A 20,377-nucleotide genomic window follows, 5' to 3' on the forward strand; every position below is an offset into this window, starting at 1 on the left:
ACAAGGCTCTTTGCCATCTTTGAATGGAATAAACCAAAGCAATTCCCCCTGTGAGCAATGAGACTTAATGACATTCTACTGCTCTCAGAGGAAATTGAATGGGGGCGGGAACAGTCACCCCCATGTAAATACTGACAGGCAGCCATGGTTTTTTTCCATACCACTTCTCTTCAAGAGCAAGTTATCATCATCATCCCATCACTCCTAGGAGAGCTTGCTGTACTGCATTCAAAGTGTATGGTGGCAAGGAGTCTCTCACCCTAGCCACTTCAGGCTGTGGGTGGCTGGATCACCCTTTTTTTAAAAAAAGGATAAAGGGTAGAAAGGGGAAAAGAAGAAGCACTGCAGCCCTCAGACCACCTTGTGGGGGGATTACTAGAGATGTGAAGGTCTGGGGGGGAATGGAAAAATGGGGGAGTTTCCCATTCCCCCCCCTATTTTTCCCAGTTTCTCCCAGGGGTTTCACATCTCTAGGAATTACTGTGGTGTTTCTGCACAGATTTTTAAGGACTTTATCTTAAAAATCCACATGGAAGTGAGACAGACTTTGTCCTGTCCTAATGCAGAATTGAGACAGAGCAGGCTTTTAAATGGCGGGTCCATCCCTAATGAAAACTGCAGCAGAAGCTTAAAGAAGGTTTAACCCAAATTCCACAATGGCTAAGTGAAGTTCTCTCACAGATTTCCAGTTAACTAAAGAAATGATGCTTCAGTTCTCTGGCAGTCAATAGGAGCTTCCTTTTCAATCTAAAGCTGCAGCTGTGTAGTTCTGATTTCTGTTTAAACCATGAAGAGAAGGGAAAAAGTAATTTCCCCCTCCGTGCCTGCTATGATCTCAGTCCTAATCCACTACCCCAGCAACCACTATTTTTAGTTTGAAAAGATACACATGATGTAAAACTACATATTTACCATCACATGTAGTTTAGCCTCATACATCTTATACACAATCAACTACCAGAAACTTTCAAGGTAACTACCGAGGGAGATATAAAATAGGTATTCAGCTGTAAACATGTAGAAGACGATAATCAGGTTGTGCTGATATAAGTTTCTTGCTGGTGCTGCAGTGTCAAAGCAAACAATGCAAAAACACTAATCTCAATTATCTATGTTTATGCTCAAAACAGTTAAAAGGCAAATTGGTTCAAGCAGTTTCCAACAGGTTGATCAGCACATGGAAGATCACTACCAACATTAGAATTCCTTTTCAGCTTCAGGACCCACCTTTAAACCAAGCACGCATTTGAGGACACATTTATCATTTTTTTTACCATATATCTGTACGGTTGTAGTGTTTCTGTTGTGACCCACCTTAGATCAGGCTGTGGCCCAGTACTGGGTCCCAACCCACTAGTTGAAGACAAAAACTGAAAATAGAAACCATCAACATTGTTATAAACAAAAAGAAAGTTATATTATCTCAGGTTAGAAAAGTATCTAAACCTCCATATTTTTATTCATAAACAGAACGAACTCAAATTTCTGGAGAAAAATCACCATAAAGTAATTAAGTAGTAGCAACAAATCTGCATATCAGGTTACACTATATAATGCTATTGAATTCACTTATCAATCCATACAGCAAGCGTCATAGTAACCATAAATAGATATGGATAGCTAATTTTCTATCCCAGTAAATATATGTTTTGTAAGACAACATAGTTTGTTTATTTCTCTAATCAAGTATCAGTATCTGAAAGACAATAGCTTCCTGTTCTGAGCTTCCCCTATGAGCCTCATGGTCTTCAGAAAATGGAAGATCTGAACAAACTGAAAACTAGCTTCTCAACTCTTTTCACGTATTTGATTTTGTGTATTTCCCAACATTCATTAGTTTTGTCACTTGATGCAGAAGATGGAGGAATCTGAGGCAAGTGAAAGCAGGAGTTCACAGGCTGTGTTGTACAACTGCCTTGCCACCATGTTGTAGGAGCAATATGCTTGGCAGACTCCCAAATTGCACTTCTGCCCCCCCAAAAAACCTGCAAACCAAACAACCAAAGATATCAGTACTTAGAAAGTACTTTTCTCATCATCTTCTAAGAACGTTGCTTGTTTATTTATCTGGTTTAATGCAGCAGCAATGCTAACATCAGTTACATTTCATTACTGCCTTTGAATCTTGGATCTAAGAGATTTGCAGCGATATGAATTGGCCGTGTCACAATATTTTTTTAAAAACAACAACACTGCTTTAAAAAAAAATCACTCATAGTTCTGAAAATATTTCAGGGTTTGCCTGTTCTTTTATTTTCCACTTGAGGCCTCAGATAAAATTGAGGAAAAAATAATTTTCCTCTACCTCTCACATCTCTAATGCTTACTCAGAAACTCTTCTAATTCAGATAGTGGTTATTTACAGATAAATGTGCCTAGGAACGTTACCTACATCTAACTCAGGGATGGAGAACCTGTAGCCCTCCAGATGTTGTTGAGCGTACATTATTCCTGACAACTGGCAATGCTGGCTGGGACTGAAGGGAGTTGGAGTCGAACAACAGTTGGAGGACCAGATAGTCACCAACTCTGATGTAACTGGTACCTTTTCTAACATAGTTTCAAGAGAATACCATTTGTAACAGATATTGTTAACAATATCACTTTTTAAATTTGTGGCACAAATCTGATTTGAAGCTTAGCAAATGGTACAACTCATCATTCTCTCATAAATATTTGCTTAAGTTTTTAGAAAATCTGAAGATATGAACGTGCTTAACTATGGTGAATGAAGTACAACAGATTTAAATGTGCAAGCTAAGAACATGCTTAAATACCTCCCATAAATCAAATAGACTTAAGCTTGCTTAACTTTGGTTGAAATATGCTCGAAAGTGTCAAGCCAAGTATAGTTCAGGTGTGTACACATTAAAATTAGAGTCAGATACCTTTGAGGCTATATGTTTTGCACTCCAATATGAAATCATATTAATTTCATTAATGAAATCCAAATGCACATGCCCAATTATCTTATTTCAGATGAGAACAAATAAATTCTAAGTCCCAGCAAGCCTAAAGCTTCCCAACTTTCCAAGACACTATTAAAAACAAATGTCTCTTGTTCATTTTTATTAGATACACTCTATACTGCTCTCTGTTTGGGAACGAAAGAGTCCATTCCCTATATAATTGAGCAACTTAACAACGCTGACCAGTTTCAAGGTCACATCAAATATAAAAAACCCAAATCTTCATCAACATTATCTTTCCCTTGTACAGTGATAACATTAGAACACTTACAACAGATAGAGTTGTCAACTTTCTGTACCAGATTCTTTCCTGTACCTCTAACAGCAACTGGATGTGCAGACATCAGCAGGTAACATTTATGTCCATTCTATGAAAAGCTTCACCTGCGGATTCCTGCATACCAAAAAGCACAGGAGTAGGCCACAAAGAGGTTCATATGGCTAGTTGACAAACCTAGATTTGTTATGGGTTATGGTTATGGGAGTTGCCCTAATGGATGACCTTTATCAGGAAAAGGACATGGGGAGTGTGACCCTGCTATTCTTACCTGATCTGTCAGCAGCTTCTGATACCATTGACCATGTTATCCTCCTGAGCCAACATGACAAGATAGGTATCAGAGGCACTGTTTTACAGTGGTTCCAATCCTATCTCTAGGGTGGTTTCAGAGAATAGCAGTGGCTGATTACCTTTTGGGGCCCTGGCATTTGTGCTATGGGATGCCGTAGGGAGCCATCATGTCCCCACTGCTGTTTCACATCTATATGAAGCCCTTGGAAGGGGTCATTAGGAGATATGGGGTGAGAGATCAGCAATAAGCTGATGATGCCCAGCTCTATTACTTTGTAACATATGAATTGGGAGAGGCTATGCAAGCCCTGGGCCGGTGCCTGGACCTGGTAGTGGGCTGGATGAGTGCCAATAAACTGTCTCTGAATCCTAGCAAGATGGAGGAGCTGTGGGTTGGTGGTTCCCAAATCCAGATAATTGGTCATGGGATTGTATTCCCTCTGAAAGAGCAGGTTTGTAGTCTGGGGGTGTTCCTCGATCCATCTTTGTCGCTAGAGGCTCAGTTGACCTCAGTGGCTAGGAGTGCCTTTTACCACCTTTGGCTGATAAGATAGCTGCAGCCATTTCTGGACTGGGATAGCCTGACTACTGCTGTTCATGCACTGGTAACCTCCAGGCTGGATTACTGTAATGCACCCTATGTGTGGTTGCCCTTGAGGTTAGTCTGGAAGCGGCAGCTGGTACAAAATGTGGCAGTGCAACTGCTCACTGGGGCAGGACAGCAGCAACATGTTACCCCACTGCTGGAAGAATTGCACTGGCTGCCCATTAGCTATCCAGCTAAATTCAAGGTATTGGTTTTGATATATAAAGCCCTATGTAGCTTGGGACCAGGATAACTGAAAGATTGTCTTACCCCTTATATACCCAGTCGATCACTGAACTCTGCAGGGAGGGCCTCCTGCAGATACCATCTCATCAGGTGGTCCATTCTACACAACTTAGGAAGCACACCTTTAGTGCTGTGGCACCTACCCTTTGGAATTCCCTCCCCTTAAATATTCGACAGGCACCATTTATGTTGTCTTTTCAGTGCCTACTAAATACCTTCCTCTGTCAACAAGCCTTTTAAGTTGAAACTTTATCCCAGTCTGCATCAATGTTGAAATTATTTTTAAAATGTTTTTAAAGATTTTTTTTTAAAAAAGATTTTTTTGTTTTGTTCTTAAGATGTTTTATAGATACGTTTAGTGTTTTGTCATTTGTTTGGTGCCCTGGGCTCCTTCTGAGAGGAAGCGCAGGATATACATTTAATAAATACATAAATAAAACAGGTTTTGTTTTTGACACACTTTAGTTCAAGAGAGCCTTCTAACATTTGTATGTTTCATAACCCAAACAACTTTTTTTAAAATAATAATCGGTTTCAGTATCTCTGCCAAGATAAGGCAACTCTATGAGCTATGGGCGCAGGTTCTCTCACAGAGTTGCATTCAAGGCCTGTAGGTTTATTCGGTTTGAGGGTACACATCCTGTGCAAACAGAATTATAGTGTGCAATGTTCTATCCAGAGGAGAGGTTCAGTCCTTAAATCAAATCTCCCATCTTCCAAAACCTCAAAAGTGTTCAAAGGAAGCAACTCATGCAGCTTACAATCACCTGATAGCTCACAGTCTGGGTTTTGCTGATCAGAAATTCTGTTCCATCATAGTCACAACTACCGTATATGCAATTTCCACAGAAAGTGGGATATAAACTATTGCAATAAATAAAATATTAAAAACCCCAAATTTGATTTTAAAACTGAGGGTGGTACCCAACTGAGTATGACTTAGGACATCCATTTAATTCTATGACAAATGCTCATTTATTTCAGTGGGTCAACTGAGTGTGACTTAGCTGGATGCACCGCTAAATACATAAAGTTAAACTGGAAGTTCTGGGTTGTTTTTTTTTAAAACCCAGGTTTTTAAAACCCCGTAGTTTAGCTTTTCAATAACTCTGATTTGTGAGTATTTAATGCACTAAAAGGCAAGTTTAGATGACAGACATACTGGAGCCCCAATACAGAGACTATCACTTATGCATGTGAGAGCTCTGCACAGGACTGTTCACTACTCTGAAATAAATGCAAGAGATTTTTTCTCACAATGAACCTGCAGGGAGAGTGGATCATATCCAAAACTTTGAATCAGTGTGCAATCTTTCAGCGTCCTGTAAAAATACAAACTGAGCTTTTAAACCTAGTTCAAATCCATCATGAGGTTTAATAATGCCACAGACTACTTGTTAAACATTTCAATTTCATCACTAAAACAGGTGGATAACAGTATCAAATCTGATCAGTGCCTGAGGCTGCAGTCCTATATCCACTCCCTGGGAGTAAGCACCACTGAACTCAATGGGGCTCACTTGTGAGTAGGCATATATGGGATTTCACAATTAATTCCTAAAAATAACAGCAAGCAACAAGCTAAAATATACTCAGGTGGACATTCAAATATATAAAAGCAGATACAATCACCATAATGTATTGATTTTTGATTATGCAGTCCCCTCTTGACATTCTGATACTATTTCTTTAATCTCATACTGAGATGTCTTCAAATAGTGTTTATCTCCTTCAGTCTCATGAAACATCATGTCTAATGTGTCACAATGTATACTAGGGTACCCTAACAAACCAGCAAGTGCAGGAGAGTTTCAGAGAACAAGGACTGCCTCAAACACTTTATACAGTCTACACAGAAAGCAACTCCATGTAAAAGTAAAACAACATGTAACTCAAATAGTATGTAAAAACATTTGATGATTATACAAATATCTACTATCTGTACAATTTTTGAAGGAATTTCACAAGGTGGGATATTTGAGAATATCTATTCTGAACCCCTTAACAAACTCAATTTTATATCATTAGTGATTACTTCAGATACTCTAGTGAATGTACAATGCACTTTCATGCATGTTTACTCAGAAATAAGTGCCACCGAATTAAATGGGCTTTACTTCTAGATGCATGGACACAGAGTTGCTGCTTTAATCATCAAAAACGAAAGAATCTCAGTTGCACGCTGCAAAACAGGGTAACGGTGAAGAACTCTAGACAGCAACACCTATGTGCAAGTAAGCCCCACTGAATACAGATGAACTTGCCCTTGAGTAAACATGCACAGGATAACTCTGCAAATGAAGTAAATACCACAACTTATATGACTTCTGAATAATGCATAGTTTGGATACAGAGGTGAAACTCTGCTCACAGGATGCTCCCACAGGAGAAAGGGGTGATGATGAACTGCCAATTCTTCCCCCTGAAAGCTTCCTCCAGAGGGTTGAGAGACCCTCCAGAACAGTGTGGGAAGTGGTATGAGGGTCTGTACAGGAAATCAGCAAAAATCGCCTCTCTCACCCCTTCCTGCAGTAGGAGCCTCCACTGGATTGCAGTATCTTCCATTCACAGAAACGCAACTCTAGCTATTTATGATGGACCACCTCAATCATCACAATGTTATATATTCATAATTCCATTAAATATCACATACTTCATATCACTTTTAATTACTCAAGTTTAACACTTCAAGGGGTGACGTACTCAAGATTACAGTTACTAAACAGTTCAAAATTTTGTTTACTGAATCCATACACAAGCCTCATTTTGGAAAGCCAAAGTTTACAGTATAAAAATACCCACCAGAGACATCAGAAGAACTTTATTTCAGTTACATGAGTACTTGATAACTTTTCAGGAAATTTCAATAAAGTATAACTTTTTGAGTTTAAGAACAGACTCATCAAATATCCTGATAATCACTAACCATTTGCTGCAATGTTAGTTTAATATATAATTCTATACTTTTTTGTGTGTTGATTAAAATGAGACTAAACCCCAAAGGCATAACAAATAATGATGTAGGGTAGAATTTTTTCCAGTGTTTTATTTTTTCACAGAAAATTTTCCATTTCATAAGTTCATTAGAAACAGTGAATGGCTGCTAACTCCAAATAAATATTAGGGAAGCTTAGTAGTGTCTAAGTTTTTAGCTCTGCTTATTAAATACAAGTTTTTAAAAAAGCTAAATTAGATCACACTCTACAGCATCAGAAAATGTATGATGTAAATTACCCTAAATTTGCACAGGAAAACTTTCCAGAAAAAAATCCAATTCAATTTTTTTCTGGAAAAGTCACATCACTGATAATAAAGTATTTTACCAACAGGAAGAAGACGGGCATAATCTATAACTATTTTCTCAAGTCAAGTTTAAGTAGAAGTTTTCCTTAAAACAGCAATCTGAGTAGCATTCAGGATTTACAGTGCATGAACTATAGTAGAATCCTCAATAAGAGCTGAGTGCCTGCTTCTGACAAAAATTGTTATTCAGTTACCTACTTGACAATTAAGTCATATTAGAAGTATACCTACATTAATATAATTTTCAGTATCAGCCTTATGAATAACGTTTATTCTTTAAAACCTTAGCTAAGAGTTAATACAGTTAACTTTCCTTAAAATTGATTTTTTAGAGTTCTCAAAGAAAAGAGTGGGCACATTTTCAAAGCATCTTCAAGTTCAAAGATTAAACTGTCTATTTCAGGAATATCAATCTTTGTTGTTGTCTTTCATCAAACAGTAAATGAAGTGACCAGTGTATTTAATAATGATTTAAGGTGTGTGTGTGTGGGGGGGTCAGATATAGTATTTTAAGGTTGGTTACCACAGATTAAGTTGATTACCAGTGGGTAGGAGGAGACTGACTTTCCTTCCTCTCCCCAAGTATTTCACTAAACATTTGGAAAGTGTAAAGCAATTCATGCTCAGTATTACTTCCACCATATGTTTTCTGCAAAAGGAACTGTAAAGTTGGGATTAACAGAATACACAAATTCCAAGTTGAAAGGCCAGCAGATTCACAAACCTGTTTCCGAAACCTTATAGCCTGTGCTTATAAAGCATTACCTGTACTTAAAATCTGGGTGCCAGCAGGCCACACTACACCCAAACAACCAACTCTCTGAGATTCTTACAACTCTGCAGTAAACTTTACATCAATATTTTAAGGCCTACGAATTGGTCCCCTCAAATACCATCTCACACATCAACTCCAATAGTAAGAACAGCCTTGATATTACTATACAAAACCACGGGTGGACAGAAGCGTCAGTGCATCCACTGTATTCTACCATAATTAGATTATGACAAACAACAATGTATAGAACTAAAGTTGTGTAATATACAAGACCTTATCTTCAAACTTTAAACACCAGACAGGTAACACAACTCCATCGCAATATATTTTACGTTTACTGTCTTAATGGGCCAAACAAGCTCGGCCTCACCAAAACCTGACTCCCGCTCACTAAACGTGACAGGACCGATCACGTTATCACACGCAACTTCAACGCAAACAAAGGTTCTCTTTGCCATTTCCTCTAGAGAGGTATTTGCAATGTCACTATTTACACACACACCGTTATCAGTTTATCGCGGGGCAGCTGAAGTGCACGCCACTGAGCTAACACTCTTCAAAACAAAAACAAGACCATCAACGCAAGACCTCATCCTGGAGAGCGCGCAATCGCTCGCTTTAAAGTTTCTTCTACAAACATCGTCGGGAGCCGGAGGGAGACTCTTTCCAGCCGCTCGGTCCTACGACTGCGGCGAAGACCCCGAGGCAACAAGCAAATATGGGGACACCCCTTTTCATTCCGGGCCCTCCTTAGAGGGGGCTCCAGTAAACAGGCCGCAAAGGCCCCCTCTCCCAAATGCACGGAGGAGGAAGAGGAAGACGCGAGTCAGAGGGAAGGTTGCGAATCCTGCCCTGCCGGTTCCTTACCCAGAGGTCCGAGCATCAGGGAGAGACGCGGTGCTCGGACAGTGGCCCCGAAATGTACTCCCTCTCCAGCGGCATAAAGGCGAGTGGGAGTGAGAGGGACCACAGAGGAGAGGTAACCGCAACTAGGCCAAGCGGTAGATCGGCGGGGGACGCAGACAGGAGCCGATAAGAGTTGGCTGACGGCGGGAAAGGAAGCTGCGGGGCCAGAGGAGGAGCGGCTGGAACAGAAGCAGGACGCGGCCCTGATGAGCGCGGCCTCCCTTCTGCCGCCTCCCGCGGCGGGGCTCCCCCCCCTCAGTTCCGGGCACCGGGGAGCGAAGGACAGGCGAGCAAGCAGGCTGGGCCTCGGGGCTCCTGCGCTCCCGTCTCAGGCGTTGCGCCGCCGCCGCGTCGTCTTCCTCCCCCTCCTCTTTCCCTCACATATCTCCCCCCTTCTCTCTCTCAGAGAGACAAAAGCAAACGGAAACCGAGCAGGATGAAGCCGGCCCCAGCAAGCCCAAACTGGACCGGAGCCGGCGGAAAGCCTCCCCCAAGCGCCCGCGGACTCCCCCGGGAGATTCTTAGTTGGGCCGCAAGCGAAGAAAGAGGCGGTGGGGGAAGAATAATAGGGCCAAACTCACCGCATGAATTTTCTTGTCCCGAGGATCCAAGATGGCTGAGCACCCCGCACGGAGGATGCTGGGGGAGCGACCTTTACCCTTTGACCCCGCCGCTGCCGTCGTGACCTCGCCGCCGCCGCTCGGCAGCAACTGCGGGACGAGAAAGAGAGCGGATGCGGTATGCCGGCCTTGAACAGCCTTTCCTGCTGGGGCGGCCGCTGGTGTTCTTAAGGGGAGCGCGGCCTCGCTCCCGCCTTTCTTCTGTTCGCGCGGCCGGACTCGGCTCTCGCTTTCAAGGCGCTTCTCCCATTCCGGGGCGGCGGGAGGCGCCAGCGGGCCCACTGTTGGGGATGATGTTAGAAATTCGAGGTCCCGCGGTCGAGAGAGCGGCCTTGTAGGAGTAGAGAAGAGATTCTGAGACATCCGGGGAAAGTGGGGGAGTTTTTTTAGACGGTAGGAGGGACCGGCCTTTCACACACCGTTTCGAAAGGAAGGACGTGGTAGCTTTAGTATCACGTAGTCCCTTCAGTACAGCCTGGATTGGAGTCTTTTTCCGAGGACTGAGGCGTTAATAGTTACTAACTTGTCCTGTACCGGCCTCTTCATACGGGATGAAATTCCTACACGAAAGTAACCTCCCTGTGGAAATTTGAATGCACGTTGTCACGTATAAAACTCTTTCTCGCCTATTATATTTCACGATTACATGGCTTAGCAGTGTGTATGTGTGTGGCCCATGTCTGGCCTTTTGTGTAAGAATTTGCCCACTCTGCCCGCAATGCGTACCTCTGCCCATTGAGTGGTACATGTTTGCACCTCAAAAGTTTCAGGAGAATGCACTTCTCTGTATTGAGGGAAAATAGCCTAATAGATAGGTTTGTAAGGTAACTTGCTACCCAATGAAAAAGAGGTGGAGTGGGCAGTCATTGCATGGAAAATGATAAAGTTGGGACTAAAGCCAATGTTTTTAAGTTGCAGCCACCTCCAGAAATAATGTTTGCCCATTTGCACATGATGCTGGAAAGGCATGAGTAATGTGCCTATGTGACATTCTACACTCTGCCACATTGTGCCCTTAGCCCACACGTGTGAAGTGAGAACATTCCAGTGCAGCACCCATGTGGGCCGTGGAACCCTGGTGTGCTAACACAAGGCACCCCAATTTATATGAGAGACTAGACATGTGTAACACCACATGGGTAAGTTCTTACTCATCTATCAATGTGTATAAATTGACACACACACCCCAGTACTGCATAGAGAGAGAAGATGAAGCAAAAATACAAAGATGTAACAAACTATAGTACCTCTTATAAGAGAGGGTAAAGTGTTCTTGGTTCCCTACAGAAAAAATATATAGCAAAGTTCCATAAACATAATTTTGAAAAGAAGACACTAACAAATCAACTTCTCACAAACCTCGCTAAAAGTTCATATGTGCAACACTTGGTGTTGATATGAGCGCAAAGTTTCATTCCTTGAAAAAGAGTGGGTCAAAGACAATGATCTTATTGCATAGTACCCTCTTGTAATCCCAGTCCTCCAAAGAGCAAATGGTTCATTTGTTGCCCAGAATACTACCATCTCCTTTATAGTATTTCTCTCTTCTTTGCCTGCATGAAATTCTGAAGTGTAATATATCAAAAATCGTTTCAAGGCTTTGTTTATTATTTGTTTTTTTCCAAAAGAAAACAGTTACATAAAATACATACTTATAAATAAATAGCAGGAAAGTATTTAATCTTCTTAGATTAGGGTATAAATTAACTACTAAGGGATCTAATAATAGGTGACTAAAGACACAAAATCCAAAACAAATCTGTTCATGCAGAAGGTCTAAACATATTTACTTTGAAAGAAGTCCTGTTGAGTTCAGTGAGATGTACTCCTTAAACCGTGTGCTTAGTGTTCCAGTCTTTGACAAACTTTGCCTAGGTTTGCGATTTATTTGAGATTTACTGTTATATGTGTAAATTGAAAGGTTTTTATTTGATTAAGAGCTATTTCAGACATTATTAATTACACAGATAATACCAGCGTGTAGGAAGTTTCCTGCAAGTACTCAGTGGTGTGACTGCAAATGCATCTTCTCTTGCTGTGTGTACACTTGATAACCTGCCAAGTAATGCTATCCATGTAGGAAATGTATGATCTTTGAAGTAGTCCTGGTGCATAGTGGTACAGAGAAACTCCCTACAAGTCTAGTCATTTTGTGAAGTTTTCCAAGTGTTAACTTGCCATTCTGGAAATGGAAATGGTATTCTCTTCTCACTGAGACAGTTGTGAAGCGAATTTAATTTATGACTTTTGTAGAATATTATTGCCTTGATAGTGTGTCATTTAGGTAAAATTTTGCAGGCCATCTGGATTTGTCCATCCACACAAACTGTTTAACCATGTATGTATATATATGTGGTGTCCCTACTTCAACATCAAGTAACTATTGTACAGTATATCCTGTCACAACGCTAGCAATGGGTGGTTCTTCCAGTTAGAAACTTAACAAGACTGTCACTGAATACTGCTAGAGATTGTTTTTGTTACATTTATATCCCACCTTATAACATGGCAAAACCACTTTTAGTGCTGATCTAGACATTGTTTATTTATCAGGTAAGTAGGGTTGATGTGGCTTCTTCCGGCACTGCTAACCACTTAACACCTTGTTATATTCAGATGGCATTTAATATTTCCACACTACATATAATTCGCAGTAGCCCAGTGTGAGCTATCAGGTTGGAGAGTGCCATAGCAACTTGTAGATGAGATGGCAATACCCTCTTGATGTTATTTTTCAATAAAATTTGATGGGATGGCTTATATAGGATTTGGATATTTGACAGTAATGTTTTCATTATTTAAAGAACCTAGAAATGGCAAATAGTTTTAATTGTAAGTAGTTCAACACATTTTCTGAATTTTAAGTAAGATTTACCTGTGCCATTGGAAAATATATTAGTGTTTGGTTCTTTCCAAATATTTAAAATTTTGAAGGGGCTTTAGTTCAGTGGTATGCTTTGCATAGAGAAGTCCTCTGTGCAATCTCTAACATCTCAATTTTTTTGTAGAATAGGTAAATCATAAAATGATTTATTAATATTTTAAAATATTAGTGTTTAGTCTCATTGACTAGAACAAGATTTATTTAAAGCATTTTTTCTTGCTCTTCAGCTGAATAGGCTGCCAAAGTGGCTTACATAAAATTAATAACAAACACGACAGTCTGCAGGGTTGCAATCGATAAGACACAACACAAAGAAAAAAAAGGATGGGGAGGGAAGAGGAAAAAGCAAATGAAGCATCAGTTCTTAAAGTTATAAAATCCTTGTAATGGCTAGCTTGTAATGACCAGGAACCAAAGGCAGCTAGTCCCTCAGCATTGCTGATGGAGTGAGACTTGCTTCCCATCTCTCTCTCTGCTGCAGGATTTAAGATAAAAAGTAATAGTCAAATTGAACTGTGAGGATAAAAAAGAGAAAAGAATAATGAAAAGCATATATATTGGCCAATACAAAAATAAGGGAGGGGATTGGGTTTTGTGGTCAATTTGCCCCTTTTCAACTGATTCTATGCTGATTTCTAAATAGACTATAAGAACATTGTTTTGGAACATAGTCATATTGCTGATATTATGTTGTCTTTTTGTTGACTGAGTTTTGGGAATCAATTGTGCACATGAAACATAGTGACTCAGTTGAGACATAAAGCCAACAATGGTTTGTTGATCAGGAGAACACCTATGGGCTTGCATGCTCAGTCCTCTCACCCCCACACATACATACTTGTGGGTTCCTTCTTCTAGTTCCTGGTTTCATGACCCATCCATCCCATGTTTCTGTGACATCCAAATTGGCGAGCTGGTATGGCAAACTAGGGTTAGCAAAGACCAAGAAGTGGAGAAAGGAACCTACACATGAGGAAAGAGGAAGAAGTGGAAGCATCAACACACAACTGCCAAACCATGATTCAGTTTAGCTCATGAATTTTTTTGTCGTTAAATTTTATTGCAGGGGTCAAGGTTCTCTAATTCAAGGTTGGGGAACCTGTGTCCTCTTAAGATCATAAGAAAAGCTTGCTGGATGAAGCCAGTGGCTCATCTAGTCCAGCATCTTGTTCTCACGGTGGTCAGCTAGATGTCTATGGGAAGCCTGCAAGCGGGACCTGAGTGCAAGAGCACTTTCTCCTTCTGCGGTTTCCAGCAACTGGTATTCAGAAGCATGCTACCTCTGACCATGGAGGCAGAGCATAGTCATCATGGCTGGTAGTCACTGATAGCCTTATGTTTCATGTATTTATCTAGTCCTCTTTTAAAGCCATCCAAGTTGGTGGCCATCACTGCCTTTTATAGGAGCGAATTCCATCCTTTTAACTATGTGTTGCATGAAGACGTACTTTCTTTTGTCTGTCCTGAATCTTCCAACATTCTGCTTCATAGGATGTCCAACACCCATTAGCCTCAGCCATCATGGCCAGTCATGAATGATGGGAGTTGTAGCCCAGCAGCTCACCTCAGTTCTAATTAAACCTATTTTGAAAGTGGAATAACATCTGGTTTTCTTTTCAACTACACTTGTGACTCTCCTGTTAAATTCACAGTTCATAGATCTACTACTTTATGTTTGGCTTTTTATAAAGCAGTGTCTGAAATTTTATTTTATCTTTTCAGGCCTCAGCTCAGATACAGATGACTGACCAATTTAAGTTTTGGAGGCTCTATGATCTGTGTCCAGAATTTGACCAGAGTCTCTCTACTGTTATTTCGGTTTACAAACAAAGCTAAGGCTCATTTTCAAGAAACAAAAAAAACTTGAAACACCTTTCTTTCACATTTTTTTTCCTATGAAAAATTGGTAACCAGAATGTCCAAATTGTTTTAGTTTTTGTCATATCGCCAGACTCAACTTTCTCCTTCATTACCAATCACTAGCTAATAATTCATATCATAATATTTTACAAGCAGGATTTCTGGAAGCCTTAAGACCACACTTCAGAATTAGTTGCTTTCAAAATTAGTTGCTTATATTTAAACAAATCAGTCACTCTTTTACTTTGTAGGTTAAAGAAAACATTTATTTTTGTTTAAATCTTTCAAAGTATTTTGATCCAGAACAATCAGAAAGCACAGCTGTAAGATAATAAGTGTGGTCGGTGTGCATATCCAAATTGGGAATGATCCCATAGGTCTGGTAACAGATTGGTAGATCAGAGGAAGAGCAGGGACAGACCAAAGCATAGACTGAAATGCTAAGATCCATTGCATAGAACCCTATTCCTTTCTCCCTGCAGTTGCTGGTGTCTTATCCTCTCACTGCTTACCCTACTTTTATTTGATTTCTTTATTGCAGAGATACAGGAAGCAAAAAAATAGCACATGGTAATACTTTCTGGGAAGTTACCTTTGCCAGAGGCAAGTGGTGAAGCAGCACTTGTAGCAGACAAGGTGAGAAGAAAAGATCAGTCGTGCTGCTGGGCACTCTCCCACCTTCCATTTTATACTCAGTGCTCCTTTCACACTTGGAATGACTCAAATATTATTAACAGATGAGCTACCATTTGTAAAAGACCCACTCTTTCATCATCATTAACCACCAGTGTTCTCGCATTGAACTGAAAAGTCAGCTTTGGCTTAAAATGAAAAATTACATCCCATTTTCTGGACCAGTCATAGATATGATTGCACCATAATTACCCAGATTGTTCTAAAAAAGCACTGGCCCATATCTCTTAATAAAAATGTTCAAATATTTGAGCATTCTATAGTTGAGTAAATGAAGTTGTAAAATGCAAGTCAAATCCTTGTACTAGGTCAAGCTATCCTTCCTATCTCTGATGAATTACTTTTATATTCCATACAATGAAAAGCAGAGAATAGGGTTGGGTACATCATAACAGATATAAAAAACCTCACTGTAAATAATTGGGAAAGAAAATTCATAGTTGCATGTAACAATATTATTCCAATTTTCTCCCTCCTTGTTTTGCATGTGTTTAACATTTTTAATTAGGTTGTAATTCTGTCGGGAAGCTCTTCACAATTTGATCTTTGTACATTACAGTGTACATGCCTAGCTACCTTACATTCTTTATAAATGATTATTATGTTCCCTCATTTTTTTTCACTTAAATACATTTCTCCTATTTTCATGCAGCTGCTAATGTCCAAGTGACTTCTGTGTACAACATAAATGGTACATAGGCTGCAATCCAATGGCTTCGTATGCATACAGGTATTTCTCTGTTTTTTCCATGAGAAAGGAATGGCATACACTGAAGGGAATCTTCTTGAGCTCATGGAGCATTTCTCAAACACAGCTGTTCTGCATGCAGCTACTAGATGACACCTAGATACGCAAAGGTTCCTATTACAGCAAATAGTTCTGATAACTAGGTGCTCATCTGCAACTGTTGGGGAGGAACTGAGAGAGTATCACCACCTAGGTGCTTTTCATGTCTCAGCCCCACTTCCTGTCTCACTGATAGTTGCCCATAGTCTTTGACATTCATCTCTTGGGAGAGATAATGCAGTCACTAAGACAATATTCACCTGTTCGTTGTAGGAAATTTTATTGGAATTCTGTCTCTTGTTACTGTTTGTTCCGCTCCATGCCCCTTGACTCTGATTCTGCAAGGAAAAATGGGGCATGAGTGTTTGGCTAACAGTGCCAATTAATGGAATGGAAGATTGTTTGTTTCTTGCCAACAAGGGTGTCTGTGTTCCCATTCCTTTCAACTGCATGACAAGAGCTTAAGCTGGGTATGTTGACCAACAGGAGCTTCCTTTCTACACAATGCATACGTACTGTGAGCTACAACCTGTTGAGTAATGGAGATTGTAAACAGTACAGTTTCCCCACAGGGGAGGGTGACACTCTGTAGCCAGGGGTGTTTGCCTGCACATTCATCTCTCTTCTTGGAAGGTTGCAGGGAGGTTGTAGAATGTGGAGGAGTCCTGCTTTGAGGTATGGCCTTCATCTTTCCGGTGAGCCCTTTTTTGTGGAATGCTTACCTATGTGGCATGCTTGTCCTCACAACCAATTGAGATTCCTGGTTCATCTTTGTGCCTTTGTTTTAAGGCAGGGTATCCAAGAGTCTTGAGAAGTTGTGTTGTTTAATTGAACTTTTTTTCTCCTTCCTAGCTGTTGGGCATTTGTTTGTACAATGTACAAACTGTGTATGTTGTAAGACTCAAGGCTCAAGTGTTGTAATACACAAGACCCTACCTTTGTGCTTGTAATTCTAAAGATATGGAAGCAAAGTAATATAGTTCCTTATCATACAACTTCAACTTCAATATCATGCTAGAGTCTAGTTTGTTCTGTAAAATTAGCTAAGGCATAACACTAGCAAATTATGAATTTTGTAGATTGACTATCTGAACCTGAAAATTTGCAACTTCAGTTAATAAATCCTGCAGTACAAAACAATGCCTTTCACGAAATACTTGAAAGAGTTAGATTCGCTGGCTTGTTATAAGAGTGCTACAAATTCTCCACAAATGAAATGTAAAGTTATGCTAACATAATGCAGAACGCAACAGCTCAATGTGACAGAATATTACCATCGTGTGATGCCGCTGCTGAAATAATTGCACTGGCTACCAGTTTCCTGTCAGGCTAAGTTCATGGTGCTGGTACTAGCATACAAAGACCTTATCCAGCTCAGGAACAAGAAACCTAAAAATCCCAGCCCTTTATATACCCAGTCAGTCACTGCGTTTTGCAGGAGAGTGCCACTTACAGATACCATCTCATCAGGAGATCTGTTCCATTCGGAACAGATTGGGAACATGTCAGGTAAAGAGTGTAACTTATTAGAAGTCGTGTTAGAGATCGCTCCCACTGGAACCAGTGGAGAGCCTCAATCAATTACCTTCTCTCTGAATCAGATGATAGCATTCCAACTCACTCAAGAGCCAGTCATGGTACAGCACCATGTGTACAGAAACCTCAGCAAGGGAACACAACTCAAATATCAAGGCTCCTGGCATGGAGTTCTGTCACTCTTCCTCCATCTCTAGATAACTATAGATCCACAAATGGGGGACTTTGTAAAAGGAAGCACTTTGCACAGACACAAATAGCCAAAACTAACAACCAAGTAGGATGGAGAATCTCTGTTATAAAATTATAGACACTAACACTCACCAGGAACATCAGCTCCACTTCTACAACTGCTACACTTACATTTTATTGTATTTGTTTTTATGATTTTAAAATGAACACCATCCTGGGAGCTGTATGATAAAAGGTGGTTTAAATCTTCTAAAAAATTAAACTTCACAAACAATGGACACCACCCAGCTAAGCAATGAAAGGGGGCTCACGAGAGATTTAACCCATACTGGCTGTGTCTCCTGAACATCATCCATCCCTCCATCACTAACAGCCTAAGATGTGCAGAGAATTCAAATAACCATTTACCTCAAAGAGCCTCCCACACTGGTACATGGGGAAACTGAACTGACATTATTTCCTTTCCCCAACATGCTGTAGCAGCGTATCCCAGACAGATTAAATATTCACTGTGTAGATTAGGAATCTGCTGGCCACAAACCCCACAATGCATTCTGGAGGCATTGAAGAAAAGCTGCCATTGATGAACACAGAGAATTCCATTTACTCATTGGTACTGCTGACCAAACACACATGATTCATTCTTTATGCAGAATCAGATCCAGTGCATAACCAATTGAATAATCAATAACCAGAGACAAAAGTCCAATAGAATTCCCTACATTTGATGAATGAGTATTTGACAGTTATTATATTATGTTTCTTAACAGCCATCCTTTGACATCAGGAGATTGTTGAATAGGAAAGGGGCTGGGGCATGTGTAATGGAAGATAACCTGAGGAGCAGCCCCTGTTTCAGGCATGAGCACCCAGTTTAGGAACTGTATTACACTTACCATCCATAATCCATGTTATCTACAGTATATCAGGCAGTGGAACATCACTAAAAAGCATTTCAGAGATCAGGACATTTCTAACATGAAACATCAAAGCTAGTTGCTGAAGAAAAATTCATATCAAAATTAGTTTTGGGTCTCAAAGCTTTACACAACCTAATTTTCTACTTTTCACAACTTAGGAGCCATGCATGGGGGGAATGGACTGCCTTCAAGTCAATTCCGACTTATGGCGACCCTATGAATAGGATTTCATGTTAAGCAGTATTCAGAGGGGGTTTACCATTGCCTTCCTATGAGGCTGAGGCAGTGACTGGCCCAAGGTCACCCAGTGAGCTTCATGGCTGTGTGGGGATTCATACCCTGGTCTCCCAGGTTGTAGACCAATACCTTAACCACTACGCCACATTAAGGATGCATACTAAGGATGGGAGCCATTGGTTACTCCTGATTCCATTGCATTTGTCGAACGAGGAGGCAAATCCCTTTCCGTGTTTGATTGTTTCCCACTATTTCCTGCTGTTACCATTTTGAAAGGGCTTTCCTTCTGCCCAGTGCACCCACCAAATTTCCTCTTCATGCCTCTTCCTCCCAAATTGTATTAGATCCTCCACCGCCTACCATGGGAGAAAGCAAGAGATCATCTTTCATTCAGTTTCAAGTTAGCAAAGAGAGGACCCAGATTAGTCAGTTTCAGGCTCGGAGGAAAAGAACAAAACTTACAATGTGTGCACTCAGAGAGAGAGATCAGGCTGCCTGGAAGGAGAGAAGCTGATCTCCCCTTCCTCTGGTTCCCTGATATTTGGCTCTTTGGTATGTTGGTCTCCCCCTCCCATCCACATCAGCTGTTGGGCAGGAACAGAGAGATTTTGCCCACTGCTGGATCAGCTGCAAGATCAATGCCACATTAAAGTACTAGACCTTGCTCCTCTCCACCCCCTTCCCCCTATCAGCCCAAGGGAGCTCAGTTAAAAACCTCCTCCTTTAAACACCGTGTTTTCACTTAATTGTTTGCATCATATCGCAAAATAGCTTTTAAGTGGAAATATTATTCATTAAACATTTGATTTTATGTTTGATCACAAAATAGTAGTTTAAAACAAAAAGCAATGCGAAACAGCTACATAAGCCAGAAGGAGGAAGTACCCTGGTTCAGTATCAGAAGCAGGAATGAACTGTAAGGTAGAAGAAAGAGGGTGGGATCTAATGTCATTCACCCATAACACAAAAAAGCAAGGAAAGACGTCCTCACTGGAGAGGTAAGAGTGGTTAATAATCAGGACAGAAAAAATAATTGGTTTATAGTAGGGTAGGAAGTGTGGGTTTAACTAGGAGAAAGTCCAAACTGGTGTGGAACATCATATGGATGCCAGCAAATTAATGGACACACAAGGGGGTTAGATTGCAGATTTTAAAAAGGTATGGATGAGCCCATGTGTATGCGGAAGTAAAGTCCCACTGTATTCACCAGAGACAAATATGCATAGGATCACAGGTCAGCAATGCAATCCTATGCATGTTTACTCAGAAGTAAGTCCCAATGTGTTCAGTTA

General features: G+C 40.6%; 1 protein-coding gene across 6 annotated transcripts in view; it reads right to left on the minus strand.

The window, feature by feature from the left end:
- The window catches only part of CNOT2 (CCR4-NOT transcription complex subunit 2), a 73,722-nt gene extending 63,427 nt beyond the window's left edge, over window positions 1-10,295 (minus strand). The window contains exon 1 of one of the 6 annotated variants that reach the window (XM_061639750.1): window positions 9,938-10,295. The gene's annotated coding sequence lies outside the window, so the exon portion shown is untranslated. Of the gene's footprint in view, window positions 1-8,723; window positions 8,745-9,317; window positions 9,743-9,937 lie in introns of those variants that run through there. The other 5 variants (XM_061639749.1, XM_061639751.1, XM_061639755.1 and 2 more) reach the window with 5 other exon arrangements.
- Between the last annotated feature and the right edge of the window lie 10,082 nt (window positions 10,296-20,377).

This window comes from Rhineura floridana, chromosome 8 (assembly GCF_030035675.1).
Source record: "Rhineura floridana isolate rRhiFlo1 chromosome 8, rRhiFlo1.hap2, whole genome shotgun sequence".
NCBI lineage: Eukaryota > Metazoa > Chordata > Lepidosauria > Squamata > Rhineuridae > Rhineura > Rhineura floridana.